At 37.4% G+C, this 8,859-nt stretch overlaps 1 pseudogene across 1 annotated transcript; it reads left to right on the top strand.

Moving 5' to 3' along the window:
• Positions 1-6,063: 6,063 nt before the first annotated feature.
• Positions 6,064-6,891, top strand: LOC105535206 (annotated as a pseudogene). The gene has a single exon (XR_001005394.1). The product of XR_001005394.1 is annotated as a transmembrane protein 9B pseudogene (transcript).
• Positions 6,892-8,859: the final 1,968 nt, after the last annotated feature.

Raw genomic sequence — 8,859 nt, forward strand, 5'->3', positions numbered from 1 at the left:
GTATTCCAATATTAACTTCATTTTAAGTTCCACAAGTATTTACTGAGTACCTACTAGGTAGGCACTGTGCAAAACTCCGCAAACATAATTGAGACACAGACTGTGATTTGTGGGTATTTGCTGCCTATTCACTGAAATAAGCATACAAACAAAAATTTTCAAAATCATGCAAAGGCTAAGTTACCAATAGGCACACAAAGCTACGGGAAATAGGAGGGATATCTCAACTAAACTTGAGATTCAGGGAAGGTTTTTCTACAGATATAAAAGTTAAACTGCCAACTGGAGAATGGGAAGGGGTTAGTGACATGAAGAAAGTTTAGAAGGACATTCTAAAATAGAAATGCATGAGAGAGCATAGAAACATAGCACGGTTGTTTGAGTAACTACAAATAGTAAAATGCAAATTGAGGTGAGGGAAGAGGAACTGAAAAAAGAGCTGAGATTGAAGTAACTATAGACTTTCAGGCCAATCTAAGTGGCTTGAGGGGACTCTGTAGAGGAAGTAAGATTTGTTTAAACTTTAAATGAAGGGATTGATGTTGCTATACCTGAATTTTAAATAAACTAATGGCTAAATGGAAAACATGTTAAAGATCGGCATGGCTGTATTAAAATGACCACTTGTGATAATATTGCCACAACAAAGTAAGAGAAGACACGCTGTTAATTGATGAGATGACAAAGTAAGACATGTTTGAAAAAAATTAGAAAGTAAAATTGTCAGAACCTAGTAATTGACTGGAAAAAGGAACAATAGAATAATTTCCAGGCTTCAAATCCATCTGATTTGGTAATGACAACTATACGGAAATATAAATTAATTAAAACAAAAAGAACCCCACAAGTTTGAGATAGAGGCACAGAGAGATAGATGAGGACCTCAGTGTGAAATAGGGCAGATTTGAAGAGCCCCTAGGACACAAGAATAATTGGAAATTAAATACACAATCTGTACCTCCAGAATTAGCCGGGTTTAGAAAGTTAGAGTTGGGCCAATTAGTGCAAAGATGGTTCAAATGCTGAGAGATGAAATACTGCAAAGGAAGTATATGTGGAGAGAAAAGAGTTACTGATTTATGGAAGGCACCACTGCTTTGGAGACAAAATGAGAAACTCAAGTATTACACCAAGAGTAAACAGAGGTGAGCAAATGGTGTCAAGATAAAGAAACAACAACAAAAAAATTAAGACACAAGAGCCACTCATTCTGCAATATAGCTTATATTTACACCAAGGTTTTTAAAATAGTTATTAGATTTGTCCAGAAGGAGGTCATCTGTGTCTTTGTCAAAAGCAGTTTCTTGTGAAATGATGTACTCGAGGCATACCATAATGAAGTGATTGGTACTGGGGAAGTAGAAACCAGGAGTGTTCACTTCTCTTTGAAGGAGCTCAATTGAGAGGGTAAGGATATACAATAAATATAAATAGATATAAATAAAGTCTAGGGTGCTCTTTATTTAATGAAATGGATTCCTAACAACTGTCTTTAAAAAAGTGCACATGTACCCTAGAACTTAAAGTATAATAAAAAAAAAAAAAAGTGCTATACAGGTGATGCATGGTCAGGGGTGGGAGAAAACCATCACTCATTTAGACAAATGGACACAGGTCCAGAAAGAAGGAATCATTTGAATGTAATAACTATATGGCAGATTTGGATTAGTGGAGAAAATAATGTTTTCAAAAAAATTATAGCTGCCTTAAAGTCTTTTGGTGAAATTCATCATATATGGGTGCATCTGTCATTGAGTGAATTAATGAATGATGGTACAAGTAATATTTTCTTAAGGCATGTCATTATGCTTCTAGGCATTGCATTTCTATTCGTGTTAGAAGCCATGAGTAACTAGCAAGGAAGACGGGTCTATTAAGATGACTCTAAAGCAGAACATGCTTGACATTTTAGAGCATAAAGCAGCAATGTTAATGTTGGCCTAAAATGAGTCTTTAACATTGGAATAAAGAAGTGCTCTTGGGTATTGAGTTATGTGCAAAATTATATCTCAGAATCCTACTCTATTCATTCTGAAAAGTGTGTGTGTGTGTGTGTGTGTGTGTGTGTGTGTGTGTAGGGGAAACCAAGATTAAATGAAGCAAATTTATCTAGAGAAATTGTAATGTTGAATATTGTAGCTCAGATGACAGACAGTATCTAGTAATTCTTATTACTGCCTTTAGGGACTAACTTACTTCATTTGGTTTATCCATGAGGAAGTCAATATCTTTGAATATCTTACAATAGATGTGTTCATAGTTGTTTCTTGTTTTTAAGGCAGTTTTCTAGCCCTGCAACTGTAAATCAGAGCCAACAGGAATGTACTCATTTATATTAACTCATTCTAAATGGTCTAAATAACATTATATATTAAGAAGAATATAGAAGAGACCACTTGAGATTTTAATCTCCTTTTTCACAGTTTAATATCACTGGTACAGGTCTTTCTCCATCTTATGTCTACTGCTATATTTGAATACACCTGGTTATCTTCATCCTGTCTTTTCGCATAATTCAGGCTGCTTTTACATTTGAGATAATGCCAGTATTAACATGATGGTCATAACCCTAGAAAGCATTCGTGATTTTAAGCATGATTTTGTTATAAAAACGTATTCAAAAATAGTTCCACAAATTAAGAGGAGAGAAAGAACTTTCAAAATACAAAAAGTCCTCACAGTTTAGTTTGCAAGGTTGGCTTTAGGTTTTAGTTCTCAGTGAATAATTTGTTTAACTCCCTTCAACTGTGGAAAAGAGCAATGTATCAAAGACACAAACATGAATAGTGTAAAACATAAACTAGTGAAAATTGTAAGCAAAATCACTTTTGGAGCTAATGAAGAGCAAGAGTGATTCTTTATTCAATGTTAACAAAAAAGAGCAAAGAAAACATCAGCGCCACTGATCTCTGGATGAATGCCATACATTCAACATATTGCTAACTCTCTTACACACTAATAGTTCCGTTATCCTAGCATACCAATTAGCAGTAATTATCTAATTATAGTTCATAAAAGTCTGAAAATGAGAATGTTAAATGCCTTGGTGTCATTAGCCCCCTTTCAACATATTTATTACACTTTTTGTAACTAGACACAAATGAAGAAGGCAATGTTTTAAAATGTTTTTAAATTTTCAAAGATTTTAAGAATAATAATACCATTTTTAAGGTTTTTATATTACACTAAAGACTTCCAATCAAAATAGTGGATTTTTCCAAGCCTCATTAAAAAGATAGGTAACCCTCAAAGGGGAATACACCACAACTTTAACATTTACACATATTGATTATACTTTATAATTAAATAATAACTTCACTCTCCACTGATTTAGTCGTTCCCTTTATTAAAAATAATGCAGAAATTATATTTACACGCTGAATAAGCATGCCAATAATTTGCTTAGTTTTTCTCCTCAAAATTATTAACCAGAAGTATTACAGTATTTCTCTTTGGATCTGTCTTCCCTGAATCTCTTTCTACAAGACACCTGATCTCACAACTGTAGTTTTAAATCTTAGTTGAAGAAAGAAAAAAAAAATCCCCTTGAAACATAAAAGCCATTTTAGAGGCAGCAGGAGTCTGGCATTATTGAAGGTCATACTGTCACTGAAATGAGCTCCTATTTCCTTTTAAAAATGATAATCAATGTCTTGAATAAAGTGATTTTTAAAAAACAGAAAGTAAGAAGGCACCTACGTTTTCAACTTCTGACTCCTGCAATTCTAATTTGATCGATAGGAAACAGGGAATTAGATATTTTTTCTTACATGGCTTGGCACCAAATCTCTTTTCCTATCAATAAACCTAGACTAGGAAATGTGCGTATGTGTGTTTGTTGTGTGTGTGTGTGTGTGCATATTCAGCTATGTTTTTCCTATAGAATGGTTCAAACTCATGAGAAGTGCTTGCTGTCATGTTTTTGATGGTTGTATTCTGATAATGGATGACAGGACTTAATGAGAGAGCTAGCAAGCATTGTTGACCTAATAACAACCCCAGCTGTCATTACTTTAGGGCAACAGTCCTGCAGGGGTAGACACCCAGTGATCAGGAGATACTGCAGGGGAGATTAGATTAAGTCCAGATCAATAGAACAATTTTGTCCCACAAGTTTTATTGTTCTCCCTCCACCAGCTGAGCTGAAATGTAGGATCTGATTGATTCATTAGATTACTCTGTACTCAAACACAGATCACTAGACAGAGTTTGTAATGCATAGAGAGGGCGTTAACCTTAATCACTTTAACCACCTAAGCAAATTCCATGGTTCTTATTCCCAGCTTTCTTTAGCTTCAAGATTTATTCAATGTAAAACTGCCATTTGTTTTACTACTCCTTATGGTTTAATTTGCATATGATAGACATAGTAAATAGCAGCCATTCCCAGCTTTTTAATTTTACCCGTCAAGTTGTACTTCTGAAAGAGAATTGGATACTGTTGAATATGATAAAAGCAAGAGTGTATACGCAATAATAAGGAGAAGCTGTTATACAACAGGTGCATTTATTAGGTTAAAAATAATAAAGATGAGTATTTAGTAAAGTTATCACTTAATACAAGGCTGAAGTCCTTTAGAAATCACTAATTTATTTCCCCATATTGAGGCACTAACAAATAACAGCTTTAACCAAACAACCACATGGAAAAATATGTATAATTAAGATTTTTTTTCTAGTGCTTCCTACTTCCCTTTTATGGCCTCAGCTCTACTTTGGTTCTTTCCATTCTTATTTATATAATGAAATAGCTCTTTGCTATCTAGTTATGAATCTAGTTGTCATCTTCATAAATGGCAATTTGTTGTATGCCCCTGATAGGGAAAAGCAAAGTTTACTAAATGCTTGTCATACTTTATAGTTATATGAATGTCCACTGACTAATAATTAAATATTGGTGTCTTACTGCCTAATCAAATATTTCTTGTCAAAATTTATATCTGATTTTCTATTTTCTCAAGGCTTTTCCAAAATAGTAATATCCTATTATTGGTAAACAACCAACATTATAATTCATTCTCCTTATTCCACATATTTGCAACAATATTTGCAGTCTCAGGCCACTCCCTTCTTTTCCTCGAAGATTTTTGCCCGACTCACTGTTACGAACTCAGCACTGTGTCATCAGTTTCAGTGACTTCAGTATCCTCATAGATGACCTCATTATGATTTTAATATTCAAGGATGCAGGATAATAATACCTCTCTTGCAATGATCTTGTCTTCACACATATATGTGTATTTCCTGTCGTCATAAAAGATATTTTTTCATTACCAACAACTGTGCCACCAGTAAAATCTCAATTTCAAGTATCTCCAACTGTCCCTTTTTATCTTTTCAGCTGATAATGAGACAGTCAAATGGCTAGGCAGATAAAAAGGGGTCCCCAGAGAGTCTCCCACCTGCCCCACAAGTGTTTACACCGGGTACTTTTGGTCAGATGAGGGAACCTGTCCAGGGCTTTTCTGGGCATGCCCACAGTGCACTGGAGCCCAACGTGTGCACGGGGGAAAAAGTGTGGAGCCATGGGGAATTCCCGCCTTATGCAGGGGAGGAGCCTGCTCTCTTCAGCTCCTGTAGTGACCTGGGAATCAATCTGTGAGGTGGAGGGCTGGCTAGCAGGACTCCATCTCACTTTGCTGAGCATTCTTTTTTTTTTTCGTTTTTCCTTTTTGCCCAGTAAATTCTGCTACTCACCTTTCTATGTGTCTGTGAGTTTAATCTTTCCTGGTTGCGTGACAAGAACCTGGTTTTAGCTGAACTAAGGAGAAAGTTCTGCAACGATAACATGCATTAACTCCACACCAAGAAAACTATGACCCCACAAGGACCCATAATTCATTGAACTGTTCCACTTTTTCAGTGTCTCTTAAAGCCTTATGTCCTCACTTCATTTATGTATACCCTAAAATACTTGCACCTTCGTTTTAAATATTTAGCTAAAGAACAATCCTACGGAAGCGCGGGCGGAGGATCCCCAGCCGGGTCCGGAGCCTGAGCCTGAGCCCGAGCCGGGAGCCGGTCGCTGGGGCTCCGGGCAGTGGGACCGCCGGGCCCCCAGCGATGGCGACCCTGTGGGGAGGCCTTCCTCGACTTGACTCTTTGCTCAGCCTGTAGTGCCTGGCGCTGTCCGTGCTGCTGCTGGCGCAGCTGTCAGACGCCGCCGTCAGACGCCGCCAAGAAGTTCAAGGATGTCAGATGTAAATGTATCTGCCCTCCCTATAAAGAAAATTCTGGACATATTTATAATAAGAACATATCTCAGAAAGAGTGTGATTGCCTTCATGTTGTGGAGCCTATGCCTGTGCAGGGGCCTGATGTAGAAGCATACTGTCTACTCTGTGAATGCAAATACGAAGAGAGAAGCTCTGTCACAATCAAGGTTACCATTATTATTTCTCTCTCCATTTTGGGCCTTCTACTTCTGTACATGGTATATCTTACTCTGGTTGAGCCCACACCGAAGAGGTGCCTCTTTGGACACTCACAGTTGATACAGAGTGATGATGATATTGGGGATCACCAGCCTTTTGCAAATGAACACCATGTGCTAGCCCGCTCCCGCAGTCGAGCCAACGTTTTGAGTAAGGTAGAATACGCCCAGCAGCGCTGGAAGCTTCAAGTCCAAGAGCAGCGGAAGTCTGTCTTTGACCGACATGTTGTCCTTAGCTAATTGGGGTTGAATTCAAGGTGACTAGAGAGAAACAGGCAGACAACTGGAAATAATTGACTGGGTTTTGCTGGGTTTCGTTTTAATACCCTGTTGATTTCACCAACTGTTGCTGAAAGATTCAAAACTGGAAGCAAAAACATGCTTGATTTTCTTTTTCTTGTTAATGTAATAATAGAGACATTTTTAAAAGCACACAGCTCAAAGTCAGCCAGTACATCTTTTCCCATTTGTTACTTTTACTAATAAAAATAAATCTGCCCGTAAATTATCTTGAAGTCCTTTACCTGGAACAAGCATTCTCTTTTTCACCACATAGTTTTAACTTGATTTTCAAGATAATTTTCAGGGTTTTTGTTGTTGTTTTTGTTTGTTTGTTTTTTTGGTGGCAGAGGGGAGGGATCCCTGGGAAGTGGTTAAAACTTTTTTCAAGTCACTTTACTAAACAAACTTTTGTAAATAGACCTTACCTTCTATTTTTGAGTTTCATTTATATTTTGCAGTGTAGCCAGCCTCATCAAAGAGTTGACGTACCCATTTGGCTTTTGCACTGACTGTCTTATCTGGGTATCTGCTGTGTCTGCACTTCATAGTAAAATGGATCTGAAATGCCTGGTGGCTTTTCACAAAAAGCAGATTTTCTTCATGTACTGTGATGTCTGATGCAATGCATCATAGAACAAACTGGCCATTTGCTAGTTTACTCTAAAGACTAGACATAGTCTTGGTCTAGTGTGTGCTCTTACTCATCATCTTCTAGTACATTTAAGGACAAATCCCAAGGACTTGGACACTTGCAATAAAGAAATTTTATTTTAAACCCGAGCCTTCCTGGATTGATAATATATACACATTTGTCAGCATTTCTGGTCGTGCTAAGAAGCAACTCTTTGAACTCCAATGTTTGCAGCTTTGAACTAGGGCTGGGGTTGTGGCTGCCTCTTCTGAAAGGTATAACCATTATTGGACAACTGGCTTTTTTCTTCCTGTGTCCTCTTTCGAATGTAACAATATAAATAATTTTTGAAACATCAAAAAAAAAAAAAAAAAGAACAATCCTTATTAAGTCTGCTCCTTTCTCAGTGTACTTACCCTTGCAGCTGCATGTTGACAAAGAAAAACATAAACATGCAGATTAACCTGTTATTTTGAAGTGACTGTGTTGTCTGGGGTATACACCCTGGGTTCATTGTCACACCCCAGGAAAATTTAAGACAAGCACATACATGAGGAGTTTAGGTGCAGAGGTTTAATAGGTAGAAAACAAGAGAAAGAGAAACAGCTTCCTCTATAGAGCAAGCAGTCTGATTTGAAAGGGCCATCTGGCCGCAAATGCCCCAAATTTTATAGTCCAGTTTGAGAAGGCAGTGTCTGATTTGCATAGGGCTCATAGATTGGTTCCATAATGTGTGACATTTACATAGTGGACAGGGAAGACTCGTGGCCCCAACCTAATCTTATGCAAATAGACTTTCCAGTTGATAGGGCCCATTTTGTCTGCTGCTTACAGCACACAAGGCTGGGAGAGAAGGGAAGATGGAGCCACCATCTTGAAAATGTCTAGTCCTGAGTTCCTGCTGGCATTTGCTCATGCAAGCTCCCAGTTTGCAGGGTGATCTTTGTTAGAAAATGATTTGGGGCTGCTTTTCATTAAAAAGAAAAGCCTTACGGAGGACTCCCTTACCCTTGCTATCTGCCTTAGTAATTCCTTCTTAACTCATATCAATTTCTCTCAGTAAAAGGAAAAAGCAATTACATCGGAGCCAGGACCCTAATTCTCCACTTCTTTTATATCAAAAGCTCTTAGAAGAGTCATCAGTACTCACTGTCTTCAGTTTACTTTATTCCTTTCTAAATCTCCAGTCAGGTTTTTGTAATATTCTTACTACTCCTTCTCCTCACCCACCCACCTACACACCACCACCAACATTGTGCTGTAACATCTGTTATGTTTCAATGGCCTACAGGGTGCTAAAATCAATGGTGAAGTCTCAGTTTTCATATTTCAGAATGAAAGGCAAAATCCTTACAAAAAACAAAAAATTGGCTTTCTTGGTCTAGCTCTCTGTTAATTTCTGATCTCATTTTTTATTACTCGTAGTACTCTCCTTAAATCTGCCTCAGTCAGCCTTTTGATATTTCTTTAAATCCATCAAGAAAGTGCCCAAACCAGAACATCTACATTTTAG

The sequence above is a fragment of the Mandrillus leucophaeus genome, unplaced genomic scaffold (assembly GCF_000951045.1).
Source record: "Mandrillus leucophaeus isolate KB7577 unplaced genomic scaffold, Mleu.le_1.0 Scaffold143, whole genome shotgun sequence".
NCBI classification, from domain to species: Eukaryota; Metazoa; Chordata; class Mammalia; order Primates; family Cercopithecidae; genus Mandrillus; species Mandrillus leucophaeus.